We start from the raw sequence: 13966 nt of genomic DNA, 5'->3' as shown, positions 1-13966 counted from the left end.
TAGTCAAAGCTTATATGTTGTGCATGTTTGACGTTCTCATAAAACTTAATGACTCCTGCATGGGTAACAGCTATCTTAGCTTGAACTAGGGAACATGTAGGTTAACTGGCTAAGGAAGGCCCAAAAAGCTCTTAGTTTATGCATTAGGAGAACAATTGCGAGAAAGTAACTAGCTAAACCTTTTTAGCAATCAAACTTTAATATGTTGTGTTCAAATTAACTGTCATTAGCCTTGGATGGTTTTTGCATGCTTATCTGATTTGAAACTGAAAACTTAACATTGCAAGATAGAATAAAGGGTGTGTGCGTGTGGTGATGTGTGCGTGTGTTCCATCTTTCCAAAAGCCCCCATTTAGTTATTCTATTGATTAATTGCATTGATTTGTTGTTTATTAACAATTCCCTGTGGGATCGACCTCGTGCTTGTACGCTTTGCTACTGATGGGATTCGTGCACTTGCGAGTATACTTGGAATGAAATAGATGTTTATTTTGTTCTAAGAAAACATTCAACAAGAGAGACCACACAAGCTATTCCTCACGGCTAGGGTTAGCTAGGGCTTACGGCAAAGTGGCTCTCTTCTTTTCTCTCTTAATGTCGACTACTCTCTCTCTAGAAATCTGAAAAGTATTGAAGAGCTAAAATTAAATTGTGTTCTGAATTATGGGAGAATGGGGTCCTTATATAGGTGCGAAAAGGTGAAGCTTTCCTTGTCCCACAAGGCTAGGGTTTTCAGCAAAGAGTTGGGCGTTGGGCTGAATTTGGACTCTTTTGGGCGTCACTTCCGTTTCTGCTCGCGGAACTGCTGCGCTACCTTCACTAAAATGGCTATATCTTGAGCTACGCAACTCGGAATCGAAATCCGTAAAATTTCCTGCGAAGCTAACATCCGTAGCTTTCAAACATGTATGGCATGACACCTAATTCGATCTGTAGAGGTACAGAATCACTGTCGAAATTCATGTTCAATTTCCCAGGGTTTTGACTTCTTCTTCAACTAGGATTCCTTGTGATCTTTAACTGAATCTTGTGAGATTTTCCTTGAGCATGAAGGATTCATTCCTTGGGTCTTGGATCAGTTGAGTGGGTGCGGCATACACTTGGGCTCTTGGACCCTCAATGGCACCACTTGGGCTTCCTCCATTTGGGCTTGCAATAGGCGCATGGCCTTGGTCCTTTGGGCTAGGGTTATGCGCATAGGCTGCATGTGTGGTCCATGTCATGTGATGATGTGGCATGGTTGACTATTGACTTTGACCTTTGACCTTTCACTTCGACCAAAAGTCAACCCTGACCAAAAAGATTCCCCAAAAGATTTTGTTTGAGATTCTTCAAAGATTTCTTCCAGATTCCAAATCCTTCTAGAAGATTCTCTCAAGATTTTTTTTCTCATTTTTTCCATTTTTAGCTCAAAATAGCTTCATTTAGCTTTTTTCTCCATCATTGCTTCATTTAGCCTACAAAACACTAAAACAAACTAACAAGACCTAAAACATCGAGTTCTTGCACTCTAGGTTAGGGAATTAGTATCATAAAATGATGCAAATTGGACACTCAACACACCCCCAAACTTAGACTTTGCTAGACCTCGAGCAAACAAAATAAAGAAAAGACTCAAAACTGACCCAACAAACTTTCCCAACAAATGATTTCATGAGTTTAGCCACCAATAATCATAGCAAAGCAAGGCATATAGGTTATTCAATCTTCTTATTCTAATAATGCTTCAACAACATACCTCACTCCTCTATTGTACATATAGACTATCCTTAACATAAACTCAAGTGTTAGATAAACAAGACTAAAATAACATAAACAACATAGATTGAACCCCAATCCTCACTAAGGCATACTCTCAACAATAAAGCACTCAGAAATTGGGTTGAATTATGCACTCAAAATTATATGTGAGAGAATTTATGTAAACAAAAACAAATAGCTCACATATTGGCATGAAAGAAAGGCACATTTGAAAGGAAGCAATGATCTCATGAAAGGAATATCAAAAACTTGAAATAGAATCAATCACCATAGGCTTCTCTTTCATCTAGACTCCACATTTTATACTACATTTCCCTTAAAATCAAATAGGGCTTTACTAAAGGTTGTAACGTAGGCTTGTGGTAGGGATATGATATTGAAATGAAAGGATAATACAAAGGCTACAAACTATGGTTTTGCAACACAGAATAACACTTTAGAGGCATACCTTGCATACTTGCACTTCATAGCTTGAGCTTTGGACATTTGAGTACCTTTCATCATCATTTTTTTTTTCTTTTGAAACCGTCCCTTCTTTCTTTTTTTTTTCTTTTTTTCTTTCGTTCAATTCCTCTTAGGTACGGCATACACTCTTTTCAGCACATTTCTCTTTCTTTTTGCTTCAAGCTATTCTTATTTATTTTCAACCTCTAAGCCATAAAATCAATGCAAAACCATAGATAAAAGGTAAACAGGGTAGGGGTGTAACTCCCCCAAACTTAGGGTTAGGTATATAATGTGGTTAAAAAAGAAAAAGGCTATAAGGCTCAAAAGGGGTAACTAAGGATAAAACACAAAGGGTTAGCTTTTGGCTCTAGGTAACACAAACAAGGCCTAAAATCATCTCCTAAGATCCATGTAGTTATAGACATGTTTTGCATAGACTAATAGAGAAGTTCTAGTTCAATGATTCAAATCATGTGTATTTCAAGCATTTGAACAAACGAATGAACAATGAGATCAAACAACGACTTAAATGACAAGAAAGGATTAGAGTAAGTATAAACACACTCAAGAATTGAAGTACAGGGCTCAATGGCTCACTTAGGTCATATAAGTCTCCTCTATCATGCATATGTATCTCTAGTCATGCAAATCACAACTTAAGCTTATGAAAACAAGGTTTAATTACAAAGAATCATGAAATAGGTTATGAAACAACATTAGAAAAACAAGAACACATAACCTATATAATGAATGCTAAACATGCTTTTCAATGGCTATAAACAATTCATCAACTTGTTGGGGACTCTAAAACTAAAAGACTCAAAAACTTTATTTTAAAAACAATGTTGCAATAAAATTCTAAGGATCAATTACCTCACAAAGATGTAATGACACTTAGATGATTGCATTTTGATATGGGTTTGTCACCCTAATTGAAAACAAAACTAAAATTTTTTTTTTTTAAATTGCTCTAGAGGACCGGTCCTCAAAGGAGAGGACCGAACCTCCAGAGAGCATGGCTCTAGGAAGTGCACAGAGAAGACCGGTCCCCAATGAGAGAGGACCGGACCTCCAAGGAGAGGACCGAACCTCTGGGCCAAAATTTTGAAATTTTTTTTCTAAAACCCTAGAAATCTAAGGACAAAAACGAAAGAACTTGCCTTTTCCCCCAAACTTAAATGACACATTGCCCTCAATGTGAAAGAAATAACAACCATGCATGCTCAATTAAGTGAAGGAAATAAACAATATCCATAAAACACACCAAAAAGAAATTAAAATTGCGATTGTCTCATAAAGCAAAGATAGATAGAAATTTGTTACTTGCATAAGCAAGTAGTCGGCCTTCTTCTAGCTGCAAAGTCTCCTCGATCTCCTAGACTTGGCTTCTCCTCTTCTCTTCAAAAACTTGGGTTGCCTCCCAATCAGCGCTTGATTTTACGTTTCCAGCCAGACATTGCCAATTCTACTACTCGCGTTCTCTCTTCATTTTTCCTCCATTTGTACTACCCTTGGCGTTATCAACCTCGAGATACTTGAAAAATTTCATTAACTCCTCTTTGTCTTCATCATACTCAACAAGGTCAGCATTTTGTGGGAGATCTTCAGTGACTTGAAACGATTCAACTCGACCCAAGTGAGTAAAACACATCATCATAGTCTTTGACCTAAACTCCATCCAATTAGTGCATAGAACGACCTTCCAAGTATAAGTGAAGTGTCGCTTGCGATCCTTGGCACATCTAGCACCACAAAATCAGTAGGAGTGAGAAATCCTTTGCATTTAACCAACACATCCACAAGCAAACCCACGGGCATAGCAGTAGTTGAGTTCCCAAAACCAATTTCAGCGTTAAAGTCTTGCAAATCAGCCTCTCTAAATCCAAGCTCATGGAACACACTCAAGGGCATGACATTGATTGCAGACCCATCATCCATCAAAGCTTTCTTGATTTCAAACTCCCCTATATTGCAAGATATGATGAACGGCCCAGGATCCTTCTTCGTCCTTGGGAGGTGAGTGAACAAATAATGCTTAATCTCATCTGAAACTTGTACTCCCTCATCTCTACTCCTTTCTCAATTATTTTCAGCTCTTGCACAGTTGATGGAAACTTATTGACATATTTAGGCAAATGGGGTGGCTCGAACTCACTTGAGTATTCCTCAACCATGCTTGGGTCCTCCTCCTCATCATCATCATAAATCTCAATTACTTCTCCAGTTTCAATGACTTGGATTCTCCTTCCCCTCTTGACCTTCCTTGTAGTCCTAGTTATTGCATTGACATACTCAGCTCCTTTAGGATTGACTACCTGTTGGCTAGGTAACTTGCCTTGCTCTCTTTGCCCCAAAGCATTAGCAATCTGCCCCAATTGCACCTCCAAACTGGCAATAGCCTTAGAGTTGCCTTGAAGTTGTTGCTCAGTCCCCTGCATAAAAGAATTAGTGCTTTGAGCAAGGGCTGTAGTACTTTGAGCAATTTGAGCAATTTTATCCTCCAAAGAGGTCCTATCGGCATTAGGGCATAGGGCCGAAAATTCTGATTACCATTCCCTTGTTGTCCACTATTGCTTCCACTTGCTTGTTGACCATTATTGCTCCACCTAAAATTGGGATGGTTCCTCCATCCAGGATTGTAAGAATTTGAATATGGATCGTTCAGCTCCCTTTTGAAGTTCCCAACTTGATTCACTTGCTCCATGTTACACTCTTGATCATTCTCACTTACTTTCTCTTGTGGAAGGGCCAAATGCTTAACCATTGTCTTGATTTCGGCAATCTCCTTCTCTATGGCATTTGGTACAGCTGCAACCCCATACACTCCTCTTTTTTACGTTCCCTTAGTGCGATTAAATTTCCATTGCTGCGAATTCAGTGCCAATGACTCAAATAATTCCTTAGCCTCCTCGTTGGTCTTGGCCATAAATGATCCTCCACATGCAGCATCAACCATTGATTGGTCCCTCTCCAACAATCCTTGATAAAAGAAACTCATCAAGTACCATGGCTCAAAGTTATGATGGGGACAAATATTCAGAGACTCATTGAAGCGCTCCCATGGCTCATGAAATGGTTCATCAGCCCTTTGTACAAAACCCAAGATTTCTTTCCTAATCTCATTCGTCTTGGCAGCGGGAAAGAACTTCTTCAAGAACTTGTCAGAACGGTCATCCCATGTCGAGATGGATGCACTTGGAAGCGAAAGTAACCACTTCTTGGCCTTGTCCTTGTTGAGTGCTCATTTTACACTATTTTATGATACTAACTCCCTAACTCAGAGTGCAAGAACTCGATATTTTGTGTGTTGTTAGTTTTTTTTTTTGTTTTTATAGGATAAAATGAGCAAAGAAGTGAAAAGGAGCCAAAAGAGCCATTTTTAGACGTTTCCTAGTCAAACTAGGAAAAGTGGAGAAATCCTGGTCAAACCAGGAAAGAGGCCGAAATCCTAGTCGAATGAGGATTCCTAGTCACACTAGGAAACATCAAGTCTAGAACCATCATTGCGGAGCCAGAAATGAGAAATCCTGATTGAAACAGGAAATCCTGGTTGAACTAGGAAACCTAACCCAACTAGGGAAAGGAGCCCTAGTCACACTAGGAGACCCCAGGGGCATTATGGTCATTACGAGAAGTCGAAATGGATAAGGAATCCTTCATTTACAAGAAATCCTAGTCACACTAGGAAATGTTGGTCAAAGTCAACTCCACAAAGTCAAGGTTCCTGAAGCTTCTAGAAGGTGGTGAACATCCATGGGAATAAATGGAGGGAAGAAATGAATTCGAATTCAAATGGAAATGAGGGGCAAAATGGGAAGTCAAAGTTAATGGTCAAGGGTCAACTATGAAAAGTCAACAAGTCAAATGGGCCATGGGCCTATGCAAATGCCGAAATCTGAGGGGCCATGCATGCATGCATGCACCAGCCCAAGATGAAGCCCAATGCGCAAGCTTGAAGGTGGCAGCCATGAAGTGAAACCCTAGGGGGGCTGGCGTGTGGCCCTTAAGCCCAAAGCCAAAGCCCTTGCCGCAAGCCCAATGCTCTCCTAACCCTAGCTGCTGCTGCACTTTCTTGTTCTTGCCTCCCAAGGAATCCTAGCTGAAAAAAGAAGTCAAAACCCTGGAAAACAGAGCACCAATTTCGACAGCAATTCTGTACGTCTCCAGAATGAATCAGGTAGCATGCCATATATGGTTGGAAAGATACGGATCTTAGCTTCGCAGGGAATTTTACGGATTTCGATTCCGAGTTTTCTAGCTCAAGATATGGCCATTTTAGTGGAGGTAGCGCAGCAGTTCCGCGAGCTGAAAAAGGAGTTACGCCCAAAAAGAGCCCAAATCAGCCCAAGGCCCATGCTTGGCCGAAAATTATAAGCCTTGGTGTGCAAGGAATGCACTTATCCCACATTGAAGAGAAAGAGAAACCTCAGCCCCACTCCCCTCTATAAATATATCTCTAAAAATCAGAAAAGGGAGCTGTTCTGAAGTGTTGTCTCTTCTCTTTTATTTTTCAGAAACCCTAGTTAGTTTTTTTTCTTTTCTTTTCCTTGCCGCACACCCTTGCCCTCTCTCTCTTTTTCTTTTTCTTATTTTCTGGCCGCAACCCCTAGCAGCCACCTTCTCTCTTGTTCTTCTCTAGCCGCAGCCACACTCTCTCCCTTCTCTTTATTTTTCTTCTGTTCTCTTGTGGCCGAGCACCCCCAGTGATGAGTGTGCATTTTGCATCACTTTATGATACTAATTACTTAACCTAGAGTGTTAGAACTCGCTATTTTGTGTTTCTTGTCTTGTTTTTGCGTTTTCGGGTCAAATGAAGCAGAAATGAGAAAAAGGAGCAAATGGAGCCATTTTGGGACAATTCCTGGTCAAACCAGGAAAACGAGTGAAATCCTGGTCAAACCAGGAAAAGTGCAGAAATCCTAGTCAAATGAGGATTCCTAGTCACACTAGGAAACATCAAGTCCAGAACCATCATTGCGGAGCCAGAAATGTGAAATCCTGATTCGAACAGGAAATCCTGGTTGAACTAGGAAACCTAACCCAACTAGGGAAAGGAGTCCTAGTGACACTAGGAGACCCCAGGGGCAATATGGTCATTATGAGAAGTCGAAATGGATAAGGAATCTCTCATTTTCAAGAAATCCTAGTTGCACCAGGAAATGTTTTTCAAGGTTCCAGAAGCTTCCAGAAGGTGGTGGAAATCCATGGAAATGAATGGAGGGAAGAAATGAATTTGAATTCAAATGGAAATGAGGGGCAAAATGGGAAGTCAAAAGTGGAGGGCCCATGGGCCCTAGGGATGCCGAACCAAGTGGGCCATGCATGCACATGCATGAGCCCAAACCCTAGCAACCCAAAAGCCACACGCAAGGAGGAAGATGGCAGCCCATGCATGCGCATGCATGCCATGCAAACCCTAGCCCATCTTGCGCAAGCAACTGAAGCCCAACATGGAAGCCCAACATGCAAGCCCAAAGCCAAAGGGACCAGCCCATGCGCCAAGGAGGGACCCTAGCTAGGCTAGGCGTGAGCCACTTAAGCCCAAAGGGGGAAGCCCATGCCGCAAGGCCCTAGTCAGCTAACCCTAGCTGAAGCCGCAAGGCACTAGGAGAAGGAAAACCCTATGCAGCCGCAAGTCTCTTCCTTGCCTCTCAAGGAAGTCTTCTCCTATTTAAACCTCCTCATTCAGACTTTTAGAGACACTTTTTATTCCTCCTAGGTTCAGCCGAATTCTCTCTTCTCTCTCTTAGTTTTATTTTGCTGATTTAGGTTTTTAGTTTCAGACTTTCATTCTTGTAAGGTGAGCCGAATTCAGAGAGAGGTTTAGGAAGAGGGTGGCGTGACATTGAGAGGGAAGGATCACCCGCAGCCACAAGCCCAAGCTCACCTTGCCGTGAGCCAATTGCTTGTGCTAGGTGCCTCCTCCTTCCTCCCTCCTTGCCGCAGCCCCCATTTGTTGCACCTCTGATTTTTGTTTTCCTTTTCCTTTTAGTTTCTTCTTTTATTGTTGGATCATGTTACTGATTTTATTAAATTAATTTGCTGGTTTAATTCAGTTGTCTTTTTATTTATTTTATAGCTTTGGTTCTGATTTTAGTTAGTTGTTATTTAATCTTTGCAATCTGATTTTATTTAGTTATCTCTTTATTGCTTTTAATTCATGTTGCTGATTTCCTTTTGTTTACGCTTTTAGTTTCTTTAATTTCGCGTTCCTGATTCCATTTAGTTTATGCACTTTAAATTAATTGTTTAGTTTATGTTTCTAAGTTTGTTCAGTTTGCGTTTCTGATTTCCGTTAACAATCATGAATTGGGATTTTATTTATTTGTTAGTTTCTGTTTTCTTTTATTTGTTTTATTTAATTATGTAGGTTAGTTATTCTATCTTGCATGTTAATTGTAGGTCGATTAATGGATTCGTATGTTCTAACAAATCGTTTATCCGTCTCTTGGTCTGTTAGTTTGATGTTTGCGCATATTAAATTTCCACTATCTATTAAAACCCCCGTCACTAGTTGTTTGCATCCTTTGACTGGCCACCTTAGGGTAATTGCATCTAGTTTATCCGTTAGGTTTAGCTGTGAAATAGTCAAAGACACTAAACCACAAGTAACAAGGGAATAAGGGATTATTCTTGGTAGTGGGGTTGGGCGACCTCTATAAGGAAATAGTCAAAGCTTATATGTTGTGCATGTTTGACGTTCTCATAAAACTTAATGACTCCTGCATGGGTAACAGCTGCCCTAGCTTGAACTAGGGAACATGTAGGTTAACTAGCTAAGGAAGGCCCAAGAAGCTCTTAGTTTATGCATTAGGAGAACAATGGCGAGAAAGTAACTAGCCAAACCTTTTTAGCTGTCAAACTTTAATATGTTGTGTTCAAATTAACTGTCATTAGCCTTGGATGGTTATTGCATGCTTATCTGATTTGAAACTGAAAATTAACATTGCAAGATAGAATAAAGTGTGTGTGTGTGTGTGGTGATGTGTGCGTGTGTTCCATCCTTTCAAAACCCCCCATTTAGTTATTCTAGTGATTAATTGCATTGATTTATTGTATATTAACCATTCCCTGTGGGATCGACCTCGTGCTTGTACGCTTTGCTACTGATGCGATTCGTGCACTTGCGAGTAAACTTAGAATGAGGTATTTGTTTATTTTATTCTAAGAAAACACATCAACAAGTTTTTGGCGCCGTTGCCGGGGAATGGTGTCTAATATCAATGAATTGGTGTAATTAGTCATTAGAATTAGGTTATATTAGCTAGATTTCAGTTTTTGTTAATTTTTAGTTTTTAATAAATGCCATGCCTTTATGAGCAGTCTTTCTACTGATTGTGTGTTTGCTCTTGATTAGGTGTATTTTATGAACCTTGAACTTGTTGCAAGGTTGGAGAGGCTCAAAAAGGAAACTTTAGGTACATCTCAAGGCAGCCCTCTACCTAGCGCATCAGATTCGAGTAGTGAGGATATTGGAAGCGTCGAAATGGCTGAAGCAAATGAGAATGTGCCGCAGCCCTTGAGTCACTTTTCAGCACCCTCGCTGCCCACTCAACCGAAGGGGAAGTTGCCTAGTCAGCCCATCGTCAACCCGAAGAATGAGGAGCATGTAAATGCTATTTTGAGGACTACTCCAAGAAAAAGAGTTAGAATGGTCAAAACTAAGGTGGTGAAGGAAGTAATTGAGATCAGTGATAGTGAGGAAGAGGAGGATCCAGACATGACTGAAGAGCATAAGGATACACGTGTGATTCCCCTCATTCCGGACATCGACATCACCAAATTTCCAGCAACCATGAGGGAGTTGAAATCTATTGAGAAGAAGGTTGAGAAGCAAGGGCATAGTCACAATGTTCCTAGGGAGATTCGTGGTTATCTCTTTGCATCTTTTCCAAGCAAGAAGAAGGATCCGGGCTCGTTGGTCATATCATGCAGCATAGGGGAGCATAAGATCACCAATGCCTTAATTGACAGTGGTGCAGCTATCAATGTCATGCCGCTGGTTGTGTTCGAGAGGCTTGGATTCAAAGAGGCTGATTTGCAACCAGCTGATGTGAACATTCGCTTCGCCAACTCTTCAGCCCAAGAAGCTTGTGGTATGCTTGTGGATGTTTTGGTTAAATGTCGTAAATTACTAATCCCCTTTGATTTCATAGTGCTAGATGTGCCGACAATTCCTGGCGATGTCTTTATTATTCTTGGGAGACCATTTTTGTGCACCTCTAACATGGAGTACAAAGCATTGGAGAGCGCCATGACAATTCGGCACTACGCCAAGCGAGAGTTGTATGTGCTCACTTCCGAGATGCCAGAAAACGAGGAGGTCACTTTTTATGGAGAGGAGAAGTCCGAGATGGAGAGCTTCCTCAGTTCGATCCTAGGGAATGCCGAGAGTAGCAATGGCAAGAGGAAGAGGGAAGGACGCAAGTGAAGGAGATGGCAATGTCAGGCTGAAGACAGAAAAACAAGCGCTTATTGGGAGGCAACCCAAGTTTTTGTTTCGAATAATGGAGGAGAAGTCATTGAGGACCAAGGAGGCCGCGCCTACCCTTGGAGTGTCCACGCTTGCGTATGCAAGTAAACAGTTTCTTTATTTCGCTTCATAAGACAATTTTTCATTTTGGTGTGTTTATTTGGTTGTGGATGTTTGCAATTTCCCGTTTCGCTTAATTTGATCATTCTTGCATTTATTTCATATACATTGAGGGCAATGTATCATTTAAGTGTGGGGGGGAAGGGCAATTGTCATTTGTTAGTGTTTTTAGGTTAGAACAAGTGTTTAGGGTGTTTTAAGTGTTTTTGAGCGTTTTTTAAAAAAAAAAAAAAAAAAAAAAAAAAAATTTTCGTTTTTAGTGTTTTTAGGTGTTTTTAGGTTAGGAAAAAACTTTTTCTTTTGTTTTTAAACTTAGGGTGTCAAAACCCACATCAAAATGCACGTTTTCATTATATCTCATTCATCATAGTGATGGATGTGATTCTTTTGAAGTGTGCGACATTGTTTTAAAAACAAAAAGTTTTTGAGTCATTTTGGTTGTTTCAGGTCGTTTTGAGTCCCCAACTAATTGATTTGAGTGTGCATGATTGTTATGAGCATGTTTTAGTATTGTGTGTATATTTGGTGTTCTTTTCATTCTAATAGTGTTCCATAACATATCTTGCAATTCTATGTCATTTGGCCTTGTTGATATGAATTTAGGTTGTGATTAGCATTACTAATGATTATATGCATAATAGAGTAGACTTGCATGACCTAAGTGAGCTTTTGAGCCCTGTTCTTCAATTCTTGAGTGTTGCGCGCCACTCTAATTCTATCATTGTCATATAAGTCGTTGTTTTGATCTCATTGTCTTTCATTTGGTCATTTGCTTGGAATATGCATAATCTTGAATCAATGAGCTAGAACTCTTTTCTTGTGTACACAAAGCATGCCGTATTTGCATAACTCTTGAGAAATGAATTTAGGCCCTGTTTGTGTACCCCATAGCCTGAAAGCCTACCCATTACATGTTTTATCCTTAGTTACCCATTTTGAGCCTTTTTAGCCGTTTTCTTTGTTACCCCATACCAAACCCTAAGTTTGGGGGTGTACCACCCCTTTTACCTGTTTTATCCTTTTTATGGTGTTGCAAGTTGTTTATATGTTGATTGAGGTGAAAAAGAAGTGGAAATGCATAGCTTATACAAAAAAATGTGTTAGAAAAGTATGTATGCCGTACCCAAAGAAAGAAATCAAAGAAAAGAGATGGGACGGTTTCAAAAGAAAGAAAAGAAAAAAAAAAAAAAAAAAGAGCAAAAAGAGCTCAAGTGAGCTATGAAGTGCAAAGAAGCAAAGTGTACCTCAGAATGTTCTAGTGATGCTTGCAATTCCATAAAATTAGCCCTTTGTGTTTCCTTTTCATTTCAATACCCTATCCTAGCCTAAGCCTTCATTATAACCCTATTAAAGCCCTAGCTGATCTCAAGAGGTGTGTATTATACTTATGTGGAGTCTATTTAAGAAGGGAGCCTATGGTTATTTATTCTATTTCAAGCATTTGTATTCCTTTCATGAGATCAGTATTTCTTTCTTAAATGTGCCTTTATTTCATGTACATATGTGAGCTAATTGTTTTTGTTACATAATTTCTCTCACATATACTTTTGAGTGCACATATCAACCCAATTCTTGAGTGCTTATCATTGAGAGTATGCCATAGTGAGGATTGGAGTTGAATCTATTATGTATGTATTGATTTAGTTTTGTTTGTCTAATACTTGGATTTGTGTCAAGGATGGCCTATATGACAATAGAGGAGCGAGGTATGTTATTTGAAATGTTATTAGAATTTGAAGAATGCCATGTATATGCCTTGCCTTCCTATGTGATTAATGGTTGTGCGCATGAATTCAGTTGTTGGGATGTTGGAGTCAGTCTTGAGTCTTTTCTTTCCTTTATTTGCTCGAGGACTAGCAAAATCTAAGTTTGGGGGTGTGATGAGTGTGCATTTTGCATCACTTTATGATACTAATTCCTTAACCTAGAGTGTTAGAACTCGCTATTTTGTGTTTCTTGTCTTGTTTTTGCGTTTTCAGGTCAAATGAAGCAGAAATGAGAAAAAGGAGCAAATGGAGCCATTTTGGGACAATTCCTGGTCAAACCAGGAAAACGAGTGAAATCCTGGTCAAACCAGGAAAAGTGCAGAAATCCTAGTCAAATGAGGATTCCTAGTCACACTAGGAAACATCAAGTCCAGAACCATCATTGCGGAGCCAGAAATGTGAAATCCTGATTCGAACAGGAAATCCTGGTTGAACTAGGAAACCTAACCCAACTAGGGAAAGGAGTCCTAGTGACACTAGGAGACCCCAGGGGCAATATGGTCATTATGAGAAGTCGAAATGGATAAGGAATCTCTCATTTTCAAGAAATCCTAGTTGCACCAGGAAATGTTTTTCAAGGTTCCAGAAGCTTCCAGAAGGTGGTGGAAATCCATGGAAATGAATGGAGGGAAGAAATGAATTTGAATTCAAATGGAAATGAGGGGCAAAATGGGAAGTCAAAAGTGGAGGGCCCATGGGCCCTAGGGATGCCGAACCAAGTGGGCCATGCATGCACATGCATGAGCCCAAACCCTAGCAACCCAAAAGCCACACGCAAGGAGGAAGATGGCAGCCCATGCATGCGCATGCATGCCATGCAAACCCTAGCCCATCTTGCGCAAGCAACTGAAGCCCAACATGGAAGCCCAACATGCAAGCCCAAAGCCAAAGGGACCAGCCCATGCGCCAAGGAGGGACCCTAGCTAGGCTAGGCGTGAGCCACTTAAGCCCAAAGGGGGAAGCCCATGCCGCAAGGCCCTAGTCAGCTAACCCTAGCTGAAGCCGCAAGGCACTAGGAGAAGGAAAACCCTATGCAGCCGCAAGTCTCTTCCTTGCCTCTCAAGGAAGTCTTCTCCTATTTAAACCTCCTCATTCAGACTTTTAGAGACACTTTTTATTCCTTCTAGGTTCAGCCGAATTCTCTCTTCTCTCTCTTAGTTTTATTTTGCTGATTTAGGTTTTTAGTTTCAGACTTTCATTCTTGTAAGGTGAGCCGAATTCAGAGAGAGGTTTAGGAAGAGGGTGGCGTGACATTGAGAGGGAAGGATCACCCGCAGCCACAAGCCCAAGCTCACCTTGCCGTGAGCCAATTGCTTGTGCTAGGTGCCTCCTCCTTCCTCCCTCCTTGCTGCAGCCCCCATTTGTTGCACCTCTGATTTTTGTTTTCCTTTTCCTTTTA

At 40.5% G+C, this 13966-nt stretch overlaps 1 non-coding gene across 1 annotated transcript; it reads left to right on the top strand.

Moving 5' to 3' along the window:
- Positions 1-5222: 5222 nt before the first annotated feature.
- Positions 5223-5329, top strand: LOC147280154 (small nucleolar RNA R71). Its single transcript, XR_015123714.1, has one exon. It is a non-coding gene; the product is annotated as a small nucleolar RNA R71 (small nucleolar RNA).
- Positions 5330-13966: the final 8637 nt, after the last annotated feature.

Source organism: Dryas octopetala, chromosome 7 (assembly GCF_963921425.1).
Source record: "Dryas octopetala chromosome 7, drDryOcto1.1, whole genome shotgun sequence".
NCBI lineage: Eukaryota > Viridiplantae > Streptophyta > Magnoliopsida > Rosales > Rosaceae > Dryas > Dryas octopetala.
The sequence above is the reverse complement of the archived record's forward strand: the minus strand, read 5'-3'. Positions and strand labels throughout refer to the sequence as shown.